General features: G+C 41.1%; 1 protein-coding gene across 11 annotated transcripts in view; it reads right to left on the reverse strand.

The window, feature by feature from the left end:
* ESRRG (estrogen related receptor gamma) overlaps positions 1–27,876 on the reverse strand; it is a 549,261-nt gene that overhangs the window by 458,259 nt on the left and 63,126 nt on the right. The window contains exon 1 of one of the 11 annotated variants that reach the window (XM_033099791.1): positions 12,399–12,417. The exons of the other annotated variants lie outside the window; for them this stretch is intronic. The gene's annotated coding sequence lies outside the window, so the exon portion shown is untranslated. Of the gene's footprint in view, positions 1–12,398; positions 12,418–27,876 lie in introns of those variants that run through there. 11 annotated transcript variants of the gene reach the window in all.

The following is a 27,876-nucleotide window of genomic DNA, read 5'->3' on the forward strand; positions in this document are numbered from 1 at the left end:
AAATTGTTCAAAAAGATGTATCTTATAAGGTAAGACTTTCCAATATTCTATGTAAATTTTTAAAAATCACCCATGAGGTGGCTGGTTAGCTCAATTGGTTAGAGCGCGGTGCTCTTAACAACAAGGTTGCCGGTTCGATCCTCATATGGGCCACTGTGAGCTGCGCCCTCCACAACTAGATTGAAACAACAACTTGATGTGGATCTGATGGGTCCTGGAAAAACACACGTAAAATAAATAAAAGTTTAAAAACCAAATCACCCATTACAAAGGCCACGTGTTTATCCTGTTCCCAAAATACACTGTCCCCAAGACCAACTTCCTACTGACCATAATAATTCAGGAAAATCACAGAGAGCCCAAAAGAGAATGAATAAAGTTGAACCCATATGATACACAGAAGAAATGGTGACCAATCTTCTGGCCAATTACAGGTGCCATCTTAGAGAAGATCAGCTCCCCCAAACCTCCCAAATGCCCTCCTCCTCACCTTACACTCCAGTTCTTCATGAAATGTGTTCTTCAGCCCTACCAAGCCACCCTTACAGAGGGATTCAACGTAATTAGAAATCAAGCTAAATCTTAGGGCCCGCAACAGGTTCTTTTTTCCATAATATTGTCCATTGCATTACCCCTGCCAGTCAGCAACGCAATTATGTTGGCTAGAAATGGGTTTTCGCCAACAATAGGTTTGAGTCTTTAAACAGGAACAGAAACTGCAAGCAGGGAGCCGCAAACCACACCGTTAAACTGGAATTAAACCAATGTGAAAAGAAAAGGTTTCACTCCCAGCAATCATCAACCCACCACGCAGAGCTACCCACAGATCAGAAGGGAGGTGGCACATGGGAGGCAAAGCTTGGGTTCCTTGTTTGGGGTGGAGTTTTGTCAAAACCCTGAGCACAAAAATATGACAAAATAAAGCAGACAGGTCACAATATGGTACAACACTTGCACTTTAAGGGTGAAGCGATGAAAGACGTCTTCTCAGTCAAGAGTATCACTCGGGCATAATTGTTATGTCCAGCTAGCCTTTCTCTGATTGCCATGTCTATCAAGGTTTTCTAATCGAATGCCTTCCTATCCGAGGTGGAAGGAGAGCAAACAACAGGCCACTCGTATTTATCCCCATTTTCTAAAAACCGCAACAAGAATCACAGAGATTCAAAAAATGAGCAGATTTTGACCTTGCACTTCCCTCTGAATCCCATTCCTAAAATTCCTATTCAACCCCCACAGCCCTGTCACTTCCACTGGTGCACGTTCCTTGTTTCCAGATGATCTACGGACATTGACCTTACAGAATAGCATCTTATTTCAGCTTTATGGAAGGAATGGATGCAACCGTTACCACCATTTCCTCTCTCCACAGAGATCTGGAAGGACTTAAAACCTCCATGGAGAAGACCACTAGAGTAGATGTTGCCCGAAGACTCTTCGGCTGGAAAAGCTCTGCAGAGAGAAGACTAAAAGAACCCACATGGGAGGCAGAAACTTGATTCCTGCATACAGAGAACCGTGGCCAGCAGACACAAGCTGACCCTCCTTTTGAGTACAGCATTATCAAGATTTGATGCCAAGGTCAGAAGAGGCCTGAGCTTTGCCCGTTTAGCTGAATTTGCACAACTGTAGAACCTCTATTAAAAACAATTCTTCCCAGAATGGAGGTGAGAGAAACTTCTGAGTTGAATTCTGTGTCTTTAGGAAGAGCAAATTTCAGGAGACAGTCAGCCATCATTATTTCCCCTTAAATACACCAGTAATTTTTTTCTGACAAAATAAAGCCAGCAAAGAATATTTTTCCACTTTCTGGAAATTAGCACAAAATGTCAAAAAAAAAAAAAAAGCCCACCTATATGTAGCTAATGGGTTTGTACACAAGTCATACACCCAACTACATGAGTACATGGCACCAGTGTTCAAAAAGAATTTGTTGATGACTCTGTCTAACCTCTATTCTGCCTTCTGTTTGAATTGAAAGAGGCTCTTCACAATAGTTCCCCAGGTCTTGCCTGGAATAAAATACTAAGTATTGACACCCTAGGCGCCTGCTTTCTGAAAAATCAAGGGTTGTACCAAAAACCACGTTCGCCATTCCTATACTGTCACACTGAGCCCTCCAGAAAACTATCTTCTCTTTAATTCAAAAATAATTGTGCATCACTAGAGCTCAGAGTTTAAAACGAGTGCTCGAAAATACTTGAAGGAGGAGGAGGAGAGGGAGTAGGGGGAGAAAGAGCAGTAAAAAGAAAGGGAGAAGAAGAAGGAGGAGAAGAAGGAGAAGAATAAGGAGAAGAAATTAATTCTAACCTTTACCTTTGATACCTTGTAAGACTTTTGGCCGTGACTTACCTGTATAAATAGAAAGAACTAATTTACTATAGAAATGCCCATGGGCAAACATGTACTGACTAATGAAGTGTTCAGCTTTTGCATGATTAACCAGCTGGTGGGGGTGGTATAAAAAGCAGAGGGCGTAAAATAATAAAAATTGATTAGCAGCCCTCTTTTAAAGTAATCCATGAAAAATTCCCTTTTTTTTATACTCACTGGCTTGGAAAGCGACCGTAAGGGATGATAAACTTCAATGACTTACCAGGAAACAGTACAGGCCCCTTGGCAACTGGTTGTGTCTTCAAAATTCACCCACTAGGGAGCCTGAGGTAAGAGGAGACACCAAACTCCTTCCAAACTGACTGACTTACACAACAGGTCCTGCCAGTTGTCATAAAGTAAATTTTCTAATATATTGTGAAACCCATTATATAAAGTTGAAAACTATGACTGGGCTTTGTGTCCATTCAGTTTTTCTTTCTGGAACACTCCACTAGACCACACTTGGCTTTACCTACTGCCAGGCCAATTCATTAAGAAAAAAGGGTATAGTCTTGAGCCAGAATATTTATACACTTGACTCAGAAACAATCTATTCTAAGGGACATTTTCCCCAAGCTAAATGCACTACAGGGCTTTTCTATTCATAAAATTCTTTAGCTGGTCTGTGTCTCCCTTAAGTGAGGAGAAAAGGAGTCAGATCTAAAACGGAAAAACGCACACTGACCAAAAAGAAAGAAAATGCCCAAGGACAGGCATGGGTTCAGGCTACTTTGAAGCAAGGAAACTTTGCTTTCTTCCATTTACTCTGATCGCACAACTAATATTTACTCAGCTTAGTCCTCCTTTTACCCCAAAGGACGGGCACTTCCCAGGCAAAGAAAAGAGAACAAGCACCATTCAGTATCCTCACCACCCCACTAGCTTCAGCCCCCATGTCCCTCCCTTCATCTAGGATGAAGCCTCGGTTAAAGAGACAAGAAGACGGTCCAGAAGCAATGTCCCACAAAGACACCCACGCACGGCGCACATATTCTTATCTACATGTCCATCAACCAGGTGATCAGAGCACAGATCTTCCTTTCCCTTCCCTTTTCTCTATTCCCACAGACAGCACCCCTTTTCCCAACAAGACCTCTCACCCATTTGCCACAGATCATAAGCTGTGCATCGAATGAACACATCACCGCGACCAGAAAAAATTTCCTGGTGACCCCAAGGTAAAGGTCGTTCATGACCACTCTGCATCTCACAGCGTGGACTGGAGGCCACTGGCGGGTCCAGAGATCCGAGTTTTGCTGCTGCTTACCCTTTCTGACCCTCGGCTTCCTCGTTTACAAAATGAAGGATTAGGCTAGACGATCTCTAAGTCTCCTTCCAGTTCTACCGTCTTCATTTTCTTTTTTTTCCTGTGCTCACTGAAGGTGGATGGACTACAGGAGACTGGCTGACCCCTTGTCAAAGAGGCTGCAGAGCTGAGCTGTCCAGTGTGGTGGTAACCACCGGGCATATGCATTTACTGGACTCTTGAAAAGCAACTTGTCAGGATTTCAGAGACTTAATATCAAAAAAATGCAAAATAGCTCATTAATAATTTTTATATTGGTTACATGTTGAAATGGTAAGATTTAGGATAACTGGGTTAAATAAAATGCGTTGTTAAAATTAACTTTCTTTTGACTTTTTTCCATGTGGATACTAGAAAATTTAAAATTGAAGTGACTCAGATTATATTTCGTTTGCACACAAAACTCTACAGGAGAGTTTGGCATGGAGGCCAAATCGGGTCCATGCCCTTTGAAAGCTAAAAAGAAAAACATTTTCAAAAAGTTGTTTAAAAAAAAACAAAAACTGTGTTATAGAGACCATGCGTGGCCAGAAATGGTTCAACTATTGATCATCTTGTCCTTTATGGAGAAAGTTTGCCGATGCTTGATGCTCGCCATGTCTCTCCTTGCTGGGTATGAATGCTACAGTCTACTCCAGTCTTGAACCCAATGCCAGAAAGATTATGCTTAGAGAACATTTCTCCCACCAACCTCCATAATCCCGCCACCGTCCTAAATGTGGAGGAGAGGGTAAGAGGAGAATTCCAGAAGAAAAAGGAAGACATAGTACAGACTCAATGCTGATTGTCTCCCTGTCTAAGCATGGCAGCAGCAAAGTTTACATACATTTCTACTTCACAGATTTCAGTTTCCCTCTTAAGAGAAATCGCTGAGCATGAAGTAACTTAGCCTGGTGGGGAGGGGACAGACATATGACAACTTTAACTAAAACTTCAAGCTTTTGGGGGACCATATTCAGTAGGACCAACTGTCTCTGTCTGTCCTGAACTCAGGGGTTTCTGGACTTCGGAATTTTCCACATTCTACGGTGCAAAACTAGGCCAGTCCTGAGCAAACCAGGATGAGTTGGTCATGTTAAATTTGACCAATGAAAACGAGGTTACTATATTACATAAAAGATTCCAGGCTAATTACATTTTTAATAGAAAAATTGCTTTCTTTAATAAAGTGGCCTGTTGATTTTTTGCCTCTTCTGCTTTCATTGCCTTTTAGTTATTGAAAATTAAGTTTTCAGTAAGTCCTCCATTAACCGACTGGTCAGTTCTTTCATTTTGTGATTTTGGATCAAATCCCTCATCTGCTCTGGGACTCACTTTTTCCTCTGTGAAACATGCTGAGCAGATTCTTCCCACTGACTTCTGTTGGAGGCCATGAAAGTAGACTTTAAGAGCCTTGAGGGAAGTAAGGAGTCTCAATTCAGGATTCATGTTCAATTCAGGATGACCGGACGACTGTCAATAGGATGGATTTTTAAATCCATCTCTTCAACATTACGATTGCTTGAACAGGAGATGAAATAAAACCCAACAAGATCCAATTTCCAAAGAAAGGGGTATAAAAATGACATTTCAAACCCAGAAGTTATATAGCCCATATACATGAACCTAAATGGCAACATTTTATTATCACTTGTTTCATTTGGGGGCGACTGTTTTGAAAATCATGGATGAAATGATCGCATGTATCACTTTCACAAACAATGGAAACTTTAGAGTGGAATTCCCCTTCTCCCAAATGGCATGGAAATGTTCTCATTGTTTAGGAGAAGGTAGTGTCATTCGTTGCATATTAAACACACACTCTCTACGTTTCATCTGGGATGCTCTATTGTGCAATAATTGGTCCCCATTGTTACATGCACAATTTGGCTGCTCAGATGTAAAAGTAAAACCTCTTAAATAGCTATCTCCACTGATAGCCTGAGGCACAGACGGTCTCCTGTGGCCACACGCCTGCAGCAACCCATGACTAAGGCTTATGGAAGGGAGGGATGGATGAAATGGGGGTGCACCTCTAATCCTTTATTTAGATTAGGAAAGCACCCACACAACCTCATTAGCAATGGCTGCATGCTGTGTCAAGTCTCCAGCAAGGATTTCACCCAGAGTGCCGCCTGCTAAGGGAGGTGAAGTGGTCCATGCCCCGGACAGAAAGAAGACTGAGAAAGAAAGGAAAAAAACCCTGCTGTGTCCTAGCCGTTCTCCCCACAGAAGCACCTGTCTCTGTCTGCAGGACCCAGTGCCACCTGGCTCCCTTACCCCACACATCACCCATTCTAAACCCACCAGTCCCAGAGGCCATTCCTCAGCTGAACTCTCCACAGCATCCTCCCATCCCTGCGAGCTCAGCTCACTGACAACTGAGATGCCCTCTGAATGCCAAAGACATCCCTGTTGCTCTCACATGACTGCAATTCTCTCTTTTCCTTATATGGCAAAGTCAGACGTCAGATTTTCTTCTGTTGTTATTATTGTGTCGACACATGTCTTTTGATATCTCTTTGTCCTCTTTGGTCTGTCCCAAGCCCTGCCGCTCCTGACTCTGAAGTTCAGATAGGCCTGCATGGACTTTCCTCTCTAATTCAGCCAAGTCCTAGGGACCAATGGGGGATGTACGCTGGCCACCAACGAGGAAACACATTGTTCTGTCCTGCAGGGTATTGACACCTGAACTACCGGAAGCATTGCTGCTTCTTCCGCTGAGACAAAAGCCGACTTTCTCCCACAAAACCTTTAACAAAGACAGGGGCGAGCGGAAGACATGGAAGCAAGGGGAGTCAGCCTCGGTCCCTTCCTGCCTTGTCCCCAGAGTTATGCACAGAGGCTCTGGGAGGACAGAGAAGGGAGCAGGCTGCGGGCACACTGTGTCACAGCAAGTACAGCATGTGCTTCACGGTTCTTCTAGTAACATGGAAGAGTCATTGACAAGCAACCCAGAATGAAACATGGCACCACAAATTACAGGATCCAGAAGTAGGATTTCCTGTGTTGCAATGAGAACATTTCCATGCCATTTGGGAACATTTCCATGCCATGGAAAAAATGGGAAAAAAAAACACCTTTTATCGACCAGTATCTATACATTCCCTTGTTTTTAACATGTTCACAGTATTTCAAAAGGTCTTCTAACTCAATGTCAAAGCCTCTTTGTGGATGAGGGACAAGATAGAGTAGGCCGGTCTTGAGTTCAAATCCCAGCTGTGTGACTTTGGTCGGGTTTCTAAATGTCTTTGCTGCAGTGTCATCATTGTTGAAATGGAACTAATAAGATCCCTCATTAGGATTGCTGTGAGAATTAAATGGATGATGTATGAAAAGTGTTTAGTGTACCTGGCATCAATGTAATCTTGTATGTCATTTATGTCTCAAATTTTTTCAAGTCTTTAGTAAAGTGCTAATGCATTTTTAGAGTAATGAATAGCTACTGTTGTTATGAATAGTCTTAATAGTAGAAATCGGAAGTGGAGGTTATTTAGCACTCTGATCTAGAAGCAGGCCTATATTCTTAGTAAACTACACACAGTTTTCTCCACAAGGCCAGCCCCTTCAAATATCTCTGGCCACAGAAGTGAGATATAGATAGAAAAGAAAAAAAAAAATCACAGGGTCCTGCAATACACAACAGGATGTTTAGGTTTAATACAAAAGTCAAAAATTTGATGGCAGTGCAAACTCTAATGATTCAGTGAAAAAACTATGAACTGGAGGCAGAGTTATTCTAAAGTACTCCTCAGAGTTTAAAGACGATCTAGGACTGCCGTCTTAGCCCAAGTCACATCTGTGCCTCTGGCCAAAGTTCGTTCCCCTACGTAATCCATCCCTACGTAATAACAACTGACCACCAATCCGCCACTCCATTGCTAAGAGTATCATATGTGACAAGAAACCAGTCAGTTCACATCACAATGCTTCTGTTCTCAAGCCGGTCTCTACTTGTCCCTTTTTGACACTCCTCAGTCATACCGGGCTTGTCAGCTAAGCAGCATCCTTTCTTTGAATCCCAGCTGGAAAACACTGACCACAAGAGTCTCTCCTCCAACGTCAAAGGAATCACTTCCTGTGTGCCATTGCCTGAGCCTGTTGTGTAAAAACTGGGTGAGGTATCGACAAATGTCTCAAGGAGCCTCACTCTGCTCCCCAATGACAAATATTTTGCTTCGCCTTTATCTCTGGGCTCCTGAGATTCTACCCTAATACACAGATAGGGTAGATATTTAATGTCCATCCCCCTCCACCTTTTTTTTTTTGAAGACTATTTTCACTCCTCCAAAAGTTGTGTATATTTTCTGACTTAACTAAATCCACGATGAGTTTCATTTCAAAGCGCTTACACACACACACTCCACACCCTATCAATTTGCACGCGTTTTCACAAACTTTTCGTGTGTTTGCAAATTGTTTATACCTTGATATGTTCTGCTCTTCCCCCACCAATGTAAGCGCCTCCAATTGGAAGACTGTCATTGGTTTTTAACCCTGTCAATGCCTCCTGAATAGTAGTAGTTTGTAACCAGTCACAGAGTGATTCACATGACCCCATCAAATCTGTCTTCATCCTCGCAGGCTGGACACGATGGAAGAATGTGGAAATAAACAGCACACACTCACTCACTCACACACACACACACACACACGAGAGGAGGGAGAAAATGGAAGGATGGCAAGAACTACTAGCTTAAGTTTAATGCAGTGATATCTCCCACAGAATACATATTGGCCCCATATTCTTGGCTTCTGTTTCATAAGAACTGACACTGTTTATACATATTTAATTTCAGACTAATGGTCTCAAATTGGGTGATGTAAGTGGCAATGGAATAAACTTTTGGACTGGTCATGGGGCATGAGGCTGGTGAGTTCAAAGTCTGTCTCTTCAGCATCTTGGCCGAGAACCTTCTGAAGTCACTGCCTTGTCTCCAGTCCGATGGAGAAAGGAGCTGAGGATGCTTGTGTCATCTTAATCCTTGTCTGCCACAGGAAAGAAATGTCCCTTTTCCTTTCCTTTCCATATTCACCTGCCCTTGAATGGGAAATCTGTAATTCTTTTCCAGTTATTCACCTTACTCCTTTGAGATTTAGTATTATTGTAAAGGAGTTGCTTTGGTTAAATTTTCATGGCAGTTGAGTGAGCAATCAAAAACTTTCTTTCTTTCTTTTTTTTTTTTTTTTTTTAACTGATGAGAGTTTTAGCTTGGGAATATGTCAGGATTTTTTTCTAGCTACTGTTAATTTGTTTCTTGTCCTGTGAAATAGCTTCACAATTCTAGTACCTTTAACCTTCAAAAAAAAAAAAATTCCTGAGATGGCTTTTCATTACGCGAAAATTGTGACGGAGGGAGGTTAGGTAATTTGTCCCAGGCAACACACTGTCAGCAGGCATTTGGGTTGAGACTCAAACCGACTTCATTTGACTCCACCCCCTACTCCTGTACCTGTGCTAGATACGGGGTGACACTCAATTGATGCTGAGGGCCCCTACTCCCCTCAACCCAAAGGGAGGCTCGGAAATTTGCTAGGCTTGAAGGAAAGACATACCAGATCAATCACGTGAGCACAGAGCACGCTGAGTTCCATTTGTAGCTTCTGGCAATACATCCCACTGCCCTATAGCATATTCCGTTACTCCCTTCCACACTGGGTACTCTTAACAGTCTCCTCCACTAGTTCACGGCCTCCTCCTCAATTTTGGCTTAAAACTCTATGCGGAGTATAAAAGCATTAAAAATATTCTCATCTTTTTCATAACCAAAATGAAATCATGAAGACCCAGGGATCTCTAGCTAAGAGGCTCCATAGTCAGAAACACTGAAAAAGGATCATAGCTGACACCACAGTTGGTTAAAATAACAGCCTACAAGCTGTGCCAAAAGCCCTTTTTCCTCCCCTAATACCCCCATTACTCTTCTGCTACAAGACAGCGAACGCATTAACTCCTTTAAACATTCATTGCAAGTTGGTATAAAGCTAGTGCTTTTTAAGCGTTGAAAGAATGTCTGTATACATACGCACACGTATGTGAGCTCACGTCCATCCCTACGTAATACAGTACAGAGTCCTAAAATGAATAGGTCAGGAGAGATTTAAAATAGTCATTTAATCTAATTGATCCCACATATGACAGGGCAAGAACTGAGCTAAGTCCAGATTAGATCTGAGAAGTCAATTTTCCAACTTTTGCTTCTCCGGAAAAATCAGTTTCCATAACAAACCCTATATATATAGTTTTTGTTTATTGTTTTTACTTTGTTTCTTCCTTGCAACATTAAGTGGTCATCAGGCATCTGACTGTCACCCAACCAACTGGCAGACTCAAGTGTCACAGCTAAAGCCCACACCTGCTTAGTTTCCTACAAACTCTCCACTTAAATTAAAATTAGGTATTGGTCTGTGAATATGTATTCTAATTTTACTTTTTATTTTAAATCTTGCTTTGGCATGCAATACATTTTTTTTTCCTTCTTTGAAAGGAATAATGACACTTGTCCTGATAAATCATTAAGATTATATTCAAAGCAATGCACCCAGTAGGTTCTCAACAGACATTTTACGATGTGGAATCAGTGAGTACCGCGGTACAGTTGTCACTCACCATGATGCTTCCTGATAGCATTCCATTTCTGGTTGAAAGACACCATCCCTTCACTAGATGGGCTCATTCTAACCCCAGATACGTATTTCTGCTTTGATAAAATGTAGAATTATTTATATTATGGGGAGCTCTATTTGTTTGTCTTGAATCACTCAGCTATACAGTATGCTGAATGACATATAAATATAGAAATTATGGAAATAGAGAAAGCATTTTATCCAGTGCAGATCCTGAGTTGCTAAAATTAGTGGCTGAAATTTCTCTCTAGGGTGTCATTTAGAATCTAACCTTGTCCCAAATAACAACTGACCACCAATTTCTTTGATTCCCCAGAAAGGAGATCTCTGTGATATGACGCAGGCCATAGCATTTGCTGGATGGCAGTGAAGCATTCACCCAGGAGGCAAGTAAAGAAGTCATTCGCACGCACACACGCACACAAGTGAACATACACACATTCACACACATGCACACACGTGCACACACACAGGCACACTGCAGACATCCTGCAGCAGTAAAAGAATACACAAACAGAGGGACCCTGCCAAACCCCCTTCCCCTCCCACCTCCCCCCCACTTTCCTTGCCACCACAGGCCCATTCTATAACAGAAAACACACAGTATCGGTGCAGGTGTTTGTAAACAGGTAAGTTTGGAGAAGTTTCTAATTATAAGCTGTCACGGCTAAAATTAGAAACCCAATCTGTTCATTTTTTTTTTTATTTGCCTTTTCAAAAGCTCTCCAAAGGGGTTTATTTAAACGAGAGCAGCCAGTAGGCTTTGATTTGGCAAGGAGCAACGGCTGTGACACAGCCAGGGAGCTGCTGTTTGTCAGCTTTCCCACTGTACCCTGAGGTTGCTTCCCAGTTCATAAGGAAGACAGCCACGATTTTCACCCATTGTGATGGGAGGATACCACCTTCTCCGGCACAGGACGTTAATCACCCCCTTCATTCCTCAGTGGCCTGATCTCCCGGCTAGCCTCAAAATTACACTCTCATAAATTCCTATTTCTCCTTTTGCTCCCAGCTCCAGTTCAAATCTAATGCCAAACATTAAGCATTTCTTGGCATCCCCCCCAAAAACAAAAAGAAATCCGCCACTCCATAATAACCTATGTATAGATGCTCAAGCCCCAACATCCAGCAGGAAATTCAGCAAAGACAAACCTTATACATCTATGGGGCAGTCATACCACATTCTAGCTCCAGACACAGCAAAGTGACCAGCCCACAGCTACATTGGGCCTCAAAGATGCTTTCCATAAATGGAAAGAAGGAAGCTGAGTTCAGTTACAGAGAGGAAGCCTCGCTCTCTCTCATTTACTCAAATAATATCAAACCACCACATTCAACCTGAAAAGTTTGTGTCCTTTTCAAAACCTATCAATAATAAATGAGGATTGCGCCATTTAGCTCTAGTTAACCAAAAATTCTCAGTCATACTTCCTGAAGTGAAACGCATCACTGCTGACCCTTTTCAGTTTTGCAATAGCCAAAAAAAGCATCCTGCGACAATAGTGCTCCTCAATATTTTTATTAAAGGGCCATTATCTTAACCCAGAGTTTTAAATTTAGCTATTTTTAATCTTATTTTCATTATGCTCACATTGAGCCAGCTTCTCAGGCTAAGAGCCAAAAGAATAATGTTTATCTGCACCCACATCCTGGCTCTTAAAAACACACATAATCAGTAATTTAAGTCATAATTCTAAAGACAAAGTGCTAATGTTCTTTATATAGATTGTGCCCACACAGGAACAAAACAAAAACTAGGAACTCAAAATGGAGAACTCAAGATCAATTACCAGGGGTTACAGAAAATATGGATAACTGTGTTTCCTAGATATTCACCGCCCCCCGGTGCATATTCAGCAACAGCTTCAATCCAGTCCCTTTGCTTACACCATCCCCCAGAATTCTGAATGAAAGGGACAAGAAAATGCCATATTTTAATTTTACCTTTCTCTCTTCAATTTCTAGAAAAGATATCAATAGCATGAAAATAGCCAAAGGCAAGAAAAAAGGAAATAAAACAGCACCTATGGATCCTTTGACTATTGCGCCCTGAATAATCCATCTTTAAATAATCAAGACTTAGTCAATTCTCTAATAAAGTAATAATTACCTCTCCAGTTTACCAAACATGGTAGCAGACCTTGAAATGCAGAAGCTCAAGGCTGGCTGGCCTTCCCTTCCCCAGGATATCCACGTGATCCCTCTGGAATCATTCTGCCTGCTGACCACCCTCCCTCTGGCGACATGGGAATCCCTGCCCAGATTGGCCTCCGAGATCAGCCACTTGAACATCAGCCCTACTAATACTCTCAGCTCTGTCGCTTACCTAACTTCTCCACCATAGGCCCCTCCCACCATCTGTATGCGCTCCCTCTATTCATTAACCGCAGGAATGTACAAGAACGATCTGTGGAGTGACACAATTCCACCCCATACCAAGTTCACTCTATATAAATGAATGTGACCCCTTCTTCGAAATCTTAAATCCACCTCTCATCAGTTCCTAGTGCAATCCACATACTAACTATTCCAAACATAACCCATACACCTCACATGCCTACGCTGACTTCCCACTCATGTTACAGAGGAGACAGAAGGTGCAAAAGCGCTCCAGAGAACTTATGAAGAGGCAGGCAATAGCTGACTCCAACTGACACAGAAAATCCCAGTCCATTTTCATATTTTCTGACTGGCACTCAAAAAAAAACAAACACACACATACAAAAAAACCCAGCTCCATGGGGAAATGGACTTCCTACAGAAAGCCTCAGTAAAAACAGCCACCAGAATAATTCACTGGTGCTGGGTTATTAAAATCCCTGACAGGTATTACTTAAGATGTTAGAAAATTATTCAGGCACATGTGTGCACATATATCCACTTTCTATGCTTGTGCGCTCAAACACACACACACACACACACACACACACACACACACACACTCACATTTTTAGTAAGTACTCATTAAGCTATCTGAGATATTAAAACTAATCACGGCAGTTTCCCTTTCATGTTATCGTCAGCATAAAGAGAAATGAGGCCATTGTCATTTATTTTGAAATCATTCTTTATAAAAAATAGCTAATCTCCAGAAGCACACCTGGTTTATTGAAGTGAATACAAAGATGCTGCATATAGCCTTAATGTGCTCAGCTGGGAAAATATATTTTTTTAAATGAGCATTTGTTAGGGCTTTATTTGCAAATGCAAAACTATCCAAGGCACTCTTTGTGCATGTAGGGATTTTTCATTTCAAAAACCACATTAATATAGGAGGATTCACATCAAACACTCCCAGCAGCAAAGAAAATTAACCCTTGCAGGACTGAAAAAAACCATAATACCAAGTTGTAGGAAGTTGAAAACCTGGGCAACTATTGACACATCTCTGAAGTGCACCTGATAGAAATTTTTAACATAACACTGTTTCAACAAAACCCCCTGACTCATATATTTAAAGTACAGGCATCTACAAAGTTAACTCGGGTATTAAAAGTGGCAGAAACAAAGGAATTGCTAGGTTAAACATTAGAAAGAAAAGATCATCCATTAACTACACTTGGGGACTTCCAAGGGAAAATAATGACAAGTCTAGAGTTTTCCCTAATTTTCTGAGATGGCCAGTCTCCATGAAGAGGCACAAAGTTGCTCTAGTTGCTAAAAATGGGACACTGGAAGGCTTTCACAGTAAGGCCATGTGGGAAGGCGTGTGTGGCTTGTGGCCATGTTAGCCCGGTGTTTCCTAGATACGATGGCAGGTGCCTTTTTTTTTTTCCATTTGATCAGGGAATGTAATACATCTTCAAAACAATTTTCGCCCAACTGGTCAGAGATGTTAAAATCCAATCCTGAAAGAATCCCTTGACTACTTTCTCGTCTATGTTTCTTTTGAAACATGTAATTTTCACGCAAAAGTCTTTGGTGTGTTTGCTTCTTCATTTTTTTTTAATAAAATAAAAATATATAGTTAGGTTATATTTTCCATTAGGAATCTGAAGAAAATAATATAATTCTGCTAAATGACAAAAGGAATGTCCCAAGAACAAGTAGTCGGGCATTTCCAGAGCTGAAAAAAAGAGAATGTTTACAGAGCTTGATGTGATCTGGAAGGGTTAAAGCTTTTCATTAATAAAGTATTTATGCCAGGAACCATTGACATTCCATTACAAACAGAATGGGCATTTCTTTACAAATCAAACCTAAAATTAGTGCTGATTTTTCTACTTGTATCGCAAATGGATGGTAGCAGAATTAACTGGACAGATTTTTTGAACTCATACATTTACATCCACATAACATCTAGCACAGTGTCTTATGCAAAAGAGATGATCAATACATAGGTATTGAATTAACTCAATTAGTCAACTTACTGGCATTAGATCATGGAGGTCATCCCCAGGCAAGCACACCCAAGTTGCGTTACTGGCTCATTGGCTTACAACCCACCGATGGCTTTCCAGGGCCTACTGTAGGATAAAGCCCAACTATCTTCTAGTTACTTAGCCCCTACCTACATTTCTAGCTTCATTGCTCATCAATATGTGTTCAAGTATTTGGAGAATACAGTAATATCAGAAATAAAATGGACTTTGGAAAGGAAAATCTTAAGAGGAACCCAGAATGGGATCAGAATAGAGATATGCAACATCATTGGAGAGAGACAAAATTGTTTCCTAGTTGGTAAGAGTTTCCCGTAAACTGATTGAATATATTAATATATGTAAATGTGAACTGTGTCCTTCAAGGAGAGGCAGAGTGATGAAACATGGGATGTGGCCTGAGAGAGGACATATTAACCAGTAGACATATGCATTGTCTGGTCTCACTGGTAAGCCTCTGCCTACAGCGAGATGGTTGCATCAAACTATTTACCATTTGGTTATTCTAGTTATTCTTCTAATTTCATAGACACCAACCAAACCTACGATTATGATACAATTTCCCGTAGAAATATCAATTTTTGAGCTATTAATCTGTATCTCCTACTTGTTACATGGTATCTCCACTTAGATGTCTTGCATGAACTTCAAATTCAGCATGCGCACAAGTGGATTAGTCCCCCGACCCCGAACAATTCTTTTTCCAGTGTCCTGGGTTTCAGTAAATGGCATCACCATCCATCCATTCAACCAGAAACCTGAGAGCCTCACATTCGGCCAAGTCACCTTATTTAATCAAGCACCGAGTACTGTAAATCCTACCATCTAGATATTGTTCTAAGCCATTAATTTCTTTCCATCCCCATTATCATCACCTAAGTCCAAATTCAAGTATGTCTCTTAGCAGACCTTGCTCCTACTTTCAACAGGGAGAATATTTTGGAAATCCTAAATCGAGGCATTAAATTGTAATCCTTTGCACCTATCCATCTCCATGGCTGAGCCATGAGGATTACGGCCCCAACAGGGGCACTAGATGGCAATGACCGAGAAGAACAAGCTGCTCAGCTGTGAGCTTCGAAGCTGCCTTGCTTGACCTCTGTAGCTGGACAGACGCCTCTAAGCCAAGCCTCATAGAGAGCAAGAACGGGAATTCTCAATTCCAAAGTAAGATTTTTGGCTTTTATACTGGATTTTAGGGTTTGACATCAGGCCAAGGGAGAGAATATAAAATGGGACTAGAGGTAAGATCTAGCCCACCCTTCCAGCCCAAGGTGTCAGGGGAGGAAGAAGGTATGCAGAAGCAGCAGTAGCTGACCCTGAAATGTGCCTCTTGACTCACTTCTCTGGGTTGACGTGCTGGAGTAGGTAGACATGTAAAGTTTTTCTCCTTTTTCTATTTGGGACCATCTCACCAGGTGCTCCCCACCTCCCAACCTGGAGCAACGCAGCAGAGTAAAGTTGGGAAAACATAGACAAGCAGAGGGGAAGCCTGAGTCTTGCTTCCTAGTTGTTCCCTTGGGTTGAGTGTGGGACAGAAGGCTGCCTATGGTCCTTGTGCCCTGTGGAGGGATGGGGACAGTCTCTGATGCTGCTGGGTGGGGACACTAGCAGAGGCCAGGGCTGGGAGGGCATGGGTATCCTACTACAGTCCAGCTGGAACACAGAGCCAGACCTCAGACCGCCATGATGTCACAATGCCAGAGAAAGCTCAGATGAAACGAGGCAGTGAAGGGGATCCCCAGGCCTTAACCAAGCTGAAATGGGACAGAGAGTTCATCCAGCAAACTGTTCAGTAGCAAATGGGGGCAGGGCCGCCGTGACCAGGCCCACAATGAGGTAGCATTCTCTGCAGAGGGGAGCAGTGAGACCCACAGAGCCCACCAAGGAACCATATGCAGGGGAACCATGTCCAGGCCCCCCCAACCCAAAGAGGAAGCTCTCCCACTGCACTAGTGACTCGGTGAAGGGGAGGCCGGGTGGATAACTGACTAAGCAGCTACGTGAAAGGGACCATTCTAAATGAAACAAAATGATTTAAAACTGGAAGAGACTAGGATACAATGTCATCCCCTTTGACCTATTAGAGGAGGAACTTACAGTGTGAGAAGATTTTCCTCCTATCTGCTCTCAGCGTGTAACCACAGTGGTGTTTTGACAATGCATATCTAATTATATTGACCGGAAATCCTTTGAAGGTTTTCCTTTGCCCATTGGAAGGGGATCAAAATAGCTAATGTGGCCAAAAAGCCCTTCATAAGCGGTCCTCCGGTGGTCCCAGCCTTATCCCACTTCCCCGAGCCCCTCTCTCACTTCGGTGCACTATTCTCCAGCCACAGTGGTCTTCAGAGTTTCTGGAATATATCTTCCCTAGCTCCAGAATATTACCTCCAAAGTTTCTCCCTTGGTTCAAGTTCTATTCAGCATATAAGTCAGAACTTAACTGTTTCTTCCTCATGCAAGCTTTCTCTGGCCAGAATTTTTATCCATGGGAAATTCTAGAGTACCCACAAAACTAATTTCCTGACTACGGGATTCCTCAGAGCCTTTGCTATGCTATTATGAATCTCCACAAAGCAGGATGCAGTAGGCACAGTTTCCCAAACTTATTCACGTGGAACACTTCTCTCCATCTCTCAGAATTAGACCTGTAAGAAATCATCTGGTAAATGCTGACCCATGAGATTCACAGCGATTCTTCGAAAACCAAAGAACAACTGAGGTTAGTAAGTCTTCCTGAACAAGAGAAGAACTACTTTTCCCGTGGTAGGAAAATCCCATGTTGAATTTCTTTGGAGGAGGCAATAAGGTGGTAACACAGCAGAGACCAGGAAAGGAAGGGATAACTGGTGTACTCATCTGGTTTACCCCAGACTGGGAATTCATGGTCTCCCCCCTGACCAGTGTCCTCTTCTCAATGCCTAGGCCAATGGCTGTAGCCTGAGCTCCAAGCACCTTCTTCTCATGCCACAGGATGCACTGGAGTTGGTTTCAATCCTGGGACACCAGCCAGTGCCACTCGTGAGAAGTCAACAGCAGCTCTTCGGCCAGTCTGAAGAAAGAGGCCTCAAGAAAACAAAGTGAGCCAGGATAGGGCAGAAAGGAAAGTGGAAGCTGGTCTTCTCTGCTTCCCATTTGGGAAGACTACATGCTCTGGGAAAGAGATAGCATCAGTCAGGATAAGTAAGTAAATCTTCAAAGAACAGCAAAAATAGGAGAAAATTTCCCACCAGAAGATTTACGGCATTCTCCACCTGGAGCAAACTTCGCTGTAAGTCAGATGTGCTTGAACCCCATTCAAAAGCATTTAATAACTGAGATGTCAAAGAACCTTATTAGAAGATGATCACACTATGTGATCCTCTGACCTGGACCCCAAGGACTGTCGACAGTGACGTGCCAAGATATCTGAGCCAAGGGGTGAAAAAGAACTCTGGCAACACAGCTTAATAAATGGATTCTTTGGCCCAGGGAAGTTGCTGAAGTAGTAAAACTCAATGCAGTCCAACAAAAATTAGGTTACACATGAGAAAGAGCTTGATAGCCCTTGCCCAGAAAAACTACATTATTTTCCATTAGATGGGACAGACCACGTAACCTGGGCAACTTTATCATCTGAGGTCATAGGTCAGTTGGGGACAACTCAAGATTGAATAACAGAGGGGCCAGGCATTCTGCATCTGAATGATTCCTCATCTGAAAGCTGCTGGCAGGGAAACCAAGCATCTCCTTCTGTTCAAAAGAAACTCCATAGAGAGGCAGAGGATTGATCAATTGAGAAAATGCCAACCTCCAATAACCAATACTCTCCGAATGACCTAATGGTTGGAACAGCAAGAATTCCGGGCAGAAAAAGGAGGTTCAAGTTATCCATTGCCCAAACGTAGACATGGATCAATTAGTCACATTTCCTCCTCTGTTCTATTACTGGCTGCCTGTTCCTCAACTTGCTGGTTTATAAATAGTCACAGTACAAGGGACTCCTACCAAAGCAAGTCAGTCACTAAACTAATAATCAGGAAATCTGACGACAGCTATGGCCTAGCTACTGTGTCACAAGGACTTGAGTGTCTGCATTCTCTAGGAGAAGACCCTTGTAAGGCTCCAAATGATAAAAATGGTGCCATTTAAAGTGACTGCTCTGATCAAGGAACACTGCTTCGGCTATCAGGTTAGAAATAGCGAGGTGTGGGAAAGAATCAGTGAACAGAACAGACTCCAAGGGAGATAAGAGAAATTTTTTTAAGGTGTTCGTATAGGCTGACACAGGAAAACAATGAAATGATGGAAGAAAGATTTTGCGAAAGACTTTTTTCCTCCTATTTCACATCCAGGATCTAAGGCCTATGCACTGGCCAAGAAGCTGAAGTCAGCAGTTCCAGGTCCTCAGGTGGTTTTGAGACAAGAAAGTAACAGATAGGGACGGGGAGGGAAAGACTGGGTCATTTGATAATTCTTGGCTTCAACCCACAAGGGTTTCCCTTCGGGAATTGTCCTGAAGGAAGCTCCAGGCAACCTTAGGCTAGTTCTTCAGTTGTCACTTCTAAAAGGTGAATCAGTTCATGCTTACGATGGCTGACTCTGTGCTACTGTTCAAGTTCATACACACCTTCTAATTATAAGAAACAGGCTTCTTGGGCTTCTCAAGGCAAAAGCTGAGAGGAAGCCAACATTATTTTTGCTGTTACTGCAACATTCAAAGAATTTTCCATCTGCCAGAGCCTCAAATTAAAAGGGCAATGATTATGAATCAACACATGCCTACTGGCATGGTCCACTCTTTACTTATGTTTCTGGAACAGTCACTGCCATTTTTTGTATTCACAGGTGAGAGAGAAAAGAGACATATGGAATAGGAGTTGGCCTGAGAGACAGAATACCTGGATGATGTACTCCAGGCTCTGAAAGAGCTGAGTGGTATTATGCAAAAGCAGCATCACCCATCCGGAGTCCTATTTCCCATTTATAAAATACGCAAAAGTGCTGTGAAAACAGTAATGGCAAGAGTAGGGAAAGCATTTTTGAATAAAGCACCCCTTTCGGATCATTTCAAGGTGTACAGGCAGACACACTATGAATGGAAAATGGAAATACACCTTAGATTTGGAGACTGAATCTTAAAACTCTGAAGAAAGTGGTTATGCAACTTTTGAAGAAGTGCGACGGAGTGAAGTGGGGTGATTAAAACCAGGTCAACTTTAAGATTTGGTTCAGAGGATAATCTGCACGGACCCAAAGGCATATTGGGTAACCCTGAAGCAGATGCCAGGGCAAGTTTCATAGTGACTGAACGCATCAACGTCAAAGGAACCGCCATCTGCAAATTATTCCAAATGAATTCCTTGTTACAACTGTAGTCATAACTGCATATTACATTCACGTTATAGTCTCAGTCTCCGTCTCATTCCCCGTCTTTCTAAAATGATCTAAGGCAGATCTATGGGTTCACGAGCAGGGGTTGAATAACTTCTCTGACACAATATCCAAAACAATCTCAAGCTCCCCCTTGACCTGACTTGAATGTTTCTATACTTACGACGGGGCCATTGCCAATCAATAACCAAAGAAGCACTTTTAGGATGGTTTGTACCATCCTACTGGGGTGGGAGACAATGAAGTCTGTAAGCTGACTGGTGGTGATAGCTACCAACAGCTGGATGTTCCTGAAATGGTTTTTCAGAGGCAATCTGGGGGAATTGGTTAAGGAATCTTATGTCTTCCAGCCGGAGTCCATAGACTAATCACCCTTAATCATTAAGAGGGCTCTTGTGTATTATGGGGGTCTGATGAGAATAAACAGGACACCTACAGATAGACGTGGAGACCAAGACGTACGTTTCTTTCACCTCTCTTCACTCATTCTTCCTTAATTGTATCAGAAGCGTATATCTTAAAGTGGTTGCAAAACAACACCTCAAAATGGTGTAGAAAATTTGTGCAATTCTTGTTCTAGTCATTAGACATCTATTGAACTATTCAAGAATAAACATTAAAACAAAACGTTCATATGTGTTACCAGAATTATTTCTTTTGTCCCAAACAATTAGAGTACATGACAAAGAAAGTAATGGTCTTGTCCTTAAAATATGGTGGCCGTTTCAGTTTTGTTTGGTTGTTTCACTCTGATAGGACAAAAAAATGGTCCTTTTGTGTTCTTTCAAGAACGACGAAAGGGCTGGTAATCATCATAGTTATTATCACCAGACATGGGGGTGACAGGTACAGAGGGGTTGGCACATTTTTCCGGGAGTAAAAACATTTGGAAACGCCCTGGTGCCCCCACGGCAAAAGGGCTCTTGTGTGTGGTACTGCATTATGAGAAAGGCTCAGCCCACTCCCTCAGCAGCTGTGAGGTTGTCAGCCGTGGTCTTCTTTACAAAGCTGGGTGGCTGCTCACTGCTGACACGTTCAGTTTTGAACTCTTAGGGTAAAAACAAAACAAACACACACACACACACACACACACACACAAAACATACCCTCACTGGAATGTTCAGCGAGGCAAAGCTAGCAGATGCCCAAAATGAAAAAATCCATCCTACATCAGGTGCTTAGGAACCTTCTGGAAACTATTGAAAAAACAGGAGTATTTTTCTAAGTTTGCATGTAGCCATTTCAGGTGCTTTCATTGAAATCCCTCAACTTTCCCCTCCTGGACCTTCACCGCCAGACTAGAGATGATCCAATAGATTACTGATCATATTTTTCTAAAGGTCATGCTGGGGGAGAGGGGGGAGGGGGGCACAAAGGCCAGAGAAACCACACACTTCTGTAAGGAAGATGCACATTTCATTTACATCCCGTTTATAACCTTCTACAGGCTTTTAGTAAGACAGAGAAATGTCTTGGAAATGTCCACGTGAGATTTGAATCCACGATTGTGATCATTTTCTGTGGTTTTCTTAAGTCAGGGCTCTACTAGAAAGAAAGGACAAAATAGGTGTGATAATCTTCCTGGACTCCAATCTAAGCAAAGAAGACTACTCGACAGGACACTTTGGTGTCTTCTAATGGAAGAAAAGCAGTCTCCTCCTGAGAGCTTTGCAGTATCGGTTCCTACGACTAGATATTGCTCCAACAGTGTCTATTTAGGTAGAAGTGACTGGAACAAAGCTAAACGTATGGATACTGTGGTTATTATACGGGTGCCTGGCAATAAAATACTGTGCCTTAGCAAATAAAGAGACACGGAAGGTGAAGAAAGGTCAGAGAAAAAAATAGATGACAAATCAATGTCAAAAGAGGTCACTTTATGAGCTTCAAAGGGAGTGACAGTCGTTGATTATGATACCACTGAAACAACACAGGCCCTGTGCGATCCGAAATTACATTTCCAGTCGGAATTTATAGAAGCACTGCAGACTCTGGTCGTGATTGTAGCGCATTACTGGGGGCCTACCAAGTAAGCATGATTTAGATGGGCAGAGGCAGAGGTGAATTCAGTTTTTCCCCGGTTTATATAACTCAGTGCGTGATTAAGAAAGGTTTGGAAAGGTTTCTTCTTCAATTTCAGAGATGTTGCCATCATAGTTGAAGGCCAGAATTATCTTCCGAAAACAGAAGTTAGCTCATGGTACTCCCTTGCTTACAAACCAATAAGAGCCCCTTTTCTCATGCAGGATGGGGTTAGCATCCTTAGACAATATTTAACCCCCATTTTAGAAGGCCACCACAGACTTTTTTCCTGAGTTCATCTGATGCTCCAACCATACCCAAATTCTTTCAGTTTTCCAAAGCCAACATCGTCTTCCCAACATCCAGGTCTTTAAACAATAATTTTCTGGCTGAAACATTCTCCCTCCCCTGGTAAATTATTCTTCCCTTTTCCCATTTCCTCACCATGGCAGATCCTGGGCTCACCAAACCCCATTTCCTTTTCTCCCTGGATACACAGTTACACTCCTTTTCCCAGCTCCCCTTGCTGTTAGAAGATTCTACCTCACTGACCTCTGGCCAGTGGTAGCATGTGGGTAGAAATGATGTATGACATCACAGGTCCCTAAAATCCTCCATTGGAATACTCTATGATCTCTCCCTGCCAGTGCTTTAGACTCTGAGGCCCTTGCAGATGGCCCTGGGTCCCTGAATAACTATGTGGAACAGAGCACCCTTTGCATTCCACCCTCTAATCCAAGTTAGAATGTGGCATAAGTGAGAAATACATTAAAACACCAAGATATTTCAGGTGCTTGTGTCAGGAGTTAGTCTACTATGACTCAACCACATATTAATTATATTTTATTTTTTGTTATTGTGTTTATTTTTATAAGCCACCATATGTTTATTTTTGGAATAAGTCTAGGTTTAAATAGAAACTCATGTTTATTGAAGGGAAGGAAACTGACTGTATTACCAAAACAAAAACAACACTATGCGAGACATTTTCCATTTCTGGGCTGACAAGAACATGGTACTGCTGAAATTGTATTCATGGGTTCCAGTTTATTGGGGCTAGTGAGCTGGTACAAAAGAAAGCCTTTTTGGAGACCCAAGCTGCATCCTTTCCCTTGGGGTGCTGCTTCTCAGATGTGTGTCAATAATCATATAAGACAGAGAAATAAAGGAGAAAATTCCAGACAGATATTGGCAGCAATGACAGCATAGATTTTTTCAATTCTTCAAATACTATAATGATAGAACAACTGGATAACGAAAGCCAAAATTCATGGACCTTTAAAACAGCACTAGAAGACAATATTTCCTTATGAATCCCAAACCAGGTGATAGGGCAAACCAATAGCCACAAATCCTATAAGAACTTGGCATCTGGATGGCAGGAAGAAGGAAATAATGGGAGTGGCATTTAATGGACCTGAGAAAAGAAGACCCCCCAAAATAGCCAACAGTACTCATGGAATGCTCAGCAGGCCAATTTGGAAAAATAGCTATAACTAGGAAGGATTTTATCCTTTTTAGAACCAAGTGCAAAGGGCCCATAGTAAGTAGAACTGAAAGGGATAGAGTAGTTTAGTCCCCATGAACTGTCAAGCCAGCAGGGCTCCCTTGCAGATTAAACCCCCACTGATGAGAAACTTCTGTGAGTAGCATCAAACTTGAGCAATATGGAGTAAGAGATCTGAAAGAAAGAGAAGGTCTAGGTCAAAGTGGGGAAGGGGAAACAGCCCAGGAATGTCAGAAAGAATCTACTGTATTTTTTTAACACTACACACACACACACACACACACACACACACACAAAAAAAAAAAAAAAAACCTCTATAATGTCAGTGAAGTTTGCGGAAACCTACCACATTCCAAAAGGTCAGGGAAATTAATTTCACATAAAAATGAACAATGGAAAAGTATTGTGTTTCCCCGAAAATAAGATCTAGCTGGACAATCAGCTCTAATGTGTCTTTTGGAGCAAAAATTAATGTAAGACCCAGTCTTATATTATACTCGGTCTTATATTAAAATCAGACCAGGGCTTATATTAATTTTTGCTCCAAAAAACGCATTAGAGCTGATTGTCCAGCTAGGTTTTATTTTCGGGGAAACATGGTATCAAGGTAAAATTCCATACAAAGTTATTACCATTACAAAAAGGAATAAGGAGCAGAAAAACATCCCTAGAAACAATAAAATCATATTGGAAAGATAGTCTCACAGCACAGATGAAAAACTATAACATCATTTCAAAAGAAATGTACAGATATTAAGAAATGATACAAAATAACAGCACAATCAGATTAGATCAACTCATAAATAGGGCGATAGGACTCAGAAAAAAAATTGTAAAAGAAAAAATATTCCATAAATGCCAACTAAACTAGCAACAAATAAATAAAACAGATAATCCCTTAATAAGTATAAAACGTAAAAAGGAAGAAAGCTAAAAAATAAAAAATAAAGAGACAAAACGTTTGAAGAGAAAGAGACAAATAGTAAAAACTGACAAAAACTGAACATATGGATAACAAGGGATTCTGAAGAAGAAACAAAAGCAAGGAAATATAACAAATACAGTACTAATAACTAAAATTCAAGAAAATTTTCTTAAAAAAAAAAAACTTGGAATGACACTGAAAATTATAGCATGCACTTGACAATATGGACCCGTAAAAACCAACACCAAGCCATGTTGTAATAAAATCCTTTGGGTTTCTAAGCAAAGTCAGTACATGACTTATAGTGTAAAAAAAAATTAAGTATCATCAGATTTTTTTCTAAAACAATGCTTTAGGCCAGAAGAAAAGAGAGTTGCTCATTTGATATACTAGAACAAAGAAAATAATTTTATATCCAGCAAAACTCACTTGCAACTATAAAAGGTTCAAACAAACTGTTACGGATATAAGCAAAAACTGAAGGGATATTGTTCTCATGAGTCCTTTCTGAAGAACATAGTAGAGACTGAGCTTGAAGCCATCAAAACAATTAGGGAGACCATCAACATAGGGATTGGTGGTGAATATTAAAACATATAGTTACATGTGGAATCGAGACTCAAAGAAGCATAAGGGGTAGAGAGCAGAGTATCTAATGGCTAAATACTCTGAAAATGTAGATGCAACTATTTAAAAATGAGAGAAGGATGGGGGAAACTACATGCAAAAACAATTTTTATGTTTTCAGTAACTGCATTGGTACTATTATTAGTATTGTTCTCCTGAGACTATTGTGTGGATAATTTGGAATGAAATAGATGAGTAATTATGGGATATTCCCACTCTATTATCCCAAGTGTCCTTGAAAATCAAGATTCTTAGGGAAGGAAGAATATAAATGTAAAGCAGAAGAGGTTAAATAAAACGCTGTCATCTCAAATTTGAATTGGAGTATCAATAATAACTCATAAATTCATAAAAATGTATTAAACTAAACTTGTTAAAAATGTAGATATATCTGTCTATATTTTATGAGTTTACTTGATAGACAGATCAAGTGACCAATCTCCAATCCTGTCCTCTACAAAGGGGTAGGAAACAGTGACCAACCCTAGTAAAATGAACATCCCTAGTACCTAGACTGTAACATTTCTCCCCTAAATAAATGAGGCCTTCTTGGAGAAATGGCTGATTCCAAATCTATAGCAGGAAATGTACAAGATGAATCTAGAACATCTTGTGTTAACAGATAGCAGAGAAGTTATTAAAGGTTTGTAAGGCGATGATAGAAAGGCTCAAGACCCAACTTGAAGAGGTCCCCACTGGCTAAGTGAGACAACCTGATCTTCAATAATGACTGTAGCCTTGCCAACCAGCACCTTGCCAACCACCTTGCCAAAAGGATCAAACTTGAGTGTGATCCAGTTTCTGGACCCAGATGCCAACTTGCAGGAAATGCAGAGGCAGAAGAACGTGTTGAAGTGCACTATGGGTGTGCAGTCCAGAAAACTCAGGCTCTAGGGAACTCTGTAGGTCAAACAGCCCACCTTCTCCCATAGAGAAATTGTAAGGAAATGACAGAGATGAAGGAGGAAGTTACAGGTTACAAGAGCCTTAAAAGACATATCGATTTTTTTTTTTTTAATGACCAAGACTAAACATAGTTTTGGGGGATGCACAGTCGGGGATAAATGTATTTCTAAAAATATAACGAAGTGATATAATAGGATAATTGTTACTTTGGGGGGATACAAAGGATTTGACTGGGTGACTTAGGGGTGGCAAAATTCCATTTCTTACCCTGGGTAGCATACAATATATACACAATATACATATACACATATATGTACACATATTTTATACTATATACAATATGTAAATATATAGTACATCAGGACATGCATTTGATTCATGGAATTGTCTCTGTTTTATCTATAATAAAAAATACTTATTTTTCAGAAGACTCCGAGTTTCTCACTCCCACTCAATCTCCTACTGCGAAGGCAATGCCAAGCACATGGCTGACGTGGAAAAGAATGCTAGGACATGATGGTTAAGGTCATATTGTGAAAGTCAACAAAGTTTTTGCAGAGATTTTTGTGTTGTTGTTTTTTTTTTTTAATTTGAAGAGAATGCACATCCACTGAAAGGTTTTTATGAGTCCAGTGATCTCCTCTTTCCTCTGAACTTCTCAACATCTCCATCACTTACTTGATTCTCATATTTGTATAGTTAAGCGGAGAGAGCTACAGAAAGATACTGGAAAATAAACCATGGCCACAAAAGTGTCGTTCTAGGTGGCTGAAGAGTGATGGACACGCGCCGTTATCATGGATGAACCATACTAACCCTGTTCACTGGAATCTAATACAAACCTTCTTGCTGTGTCATTAAACTACGTTCATCCACGGCTTTTTGCCTTTTCAAGCATCTAAATTACTCTTTTTCTTCTTCTTCTTTCTGGGAATATGCTAGGACTCAGGAGAAAAAGTCAACTTTGAGTTATAAAATCAAAACGACATTGAACTAGAGAGACACACGGGAATAAATGGCTGAGTAATGCCAGAACAATCAAAACCTATTTACAGGCATCTTGGGACTGTGGCGAAGATATCCCTTCGAAATGGTATTTTATACCTGTTATTCCATTTTAAAATATATCACACTTTTGTGGGTAGGCTGCTTTATTTAGTATGCCACATATTTTTAGTGACTGTAAAGAATAAGCATAAGAGGTTTTGTGGATTTTTTCTTTTTTCCCCTAAAGGTCTTAAGTTCTTTCATTCCAAATTATCCATCCAGTGGGATTTTCAGGAGTTAATAATGTGTAAAACGCTCCTTGTTCAAGACAAAGACAAAAACGAAGCTTTTAAAATTGCCAGTGTCACAGTTAGGATAAAATGGCCTACCAATCACCGGAGCAAAATTCAACCCCATAGTACAAAAGCACTATTTCCCAGTTCTTTTTGAAATAGGTGTGGTATTAAATCACAAATAAACAACAAAATCTAACAACAACAAAAGAAAGAGACCACATAAATCCAAGTAGCTAAATGCATGTAACTAAGTATCAAATTGAACAGGCATGAGTAATACAAACCTCCTAAGAGCCATCTTTCCCAGGATCACTTTTGGGTGTCCAATTCAGAGGAAATAAATGAGCTCACCCCACCCTTAAATATGGAATAGAAAACCAGTTGCACTGGACTGCAGAAGAAGCAAGCCCAAATTCACCAAGGTTTTATTAAAAACAGGAAAAAGGTCAGTCCTTTTCCCCCAAAGGAATGTCCAGGGCTTGTTGGAATTATTACTCCCAGATAGTTTCTTTATTAAATTTACTGCACAGAGATAGAAAGACAAGTCCAGGGAGAAGTACAATGAC

This window comes from Rhinolophus ferrumequinum, chromosome 27, assembly GCF_004115265.2.
Source record: "Rhinolophus ferrumequinum isolate MPI-CBG mRhiFer1 chromosome 27, mRhiFer1_v1.p, whole genome shotgun sequence".
NCBI classification, from domain to species: Eukaryota; Metazoa; Chordata; class Mammalia; order Chiroptera; family Rhinolophidae; genus Rhinolophus; species Rhinolophus ferrumequinum.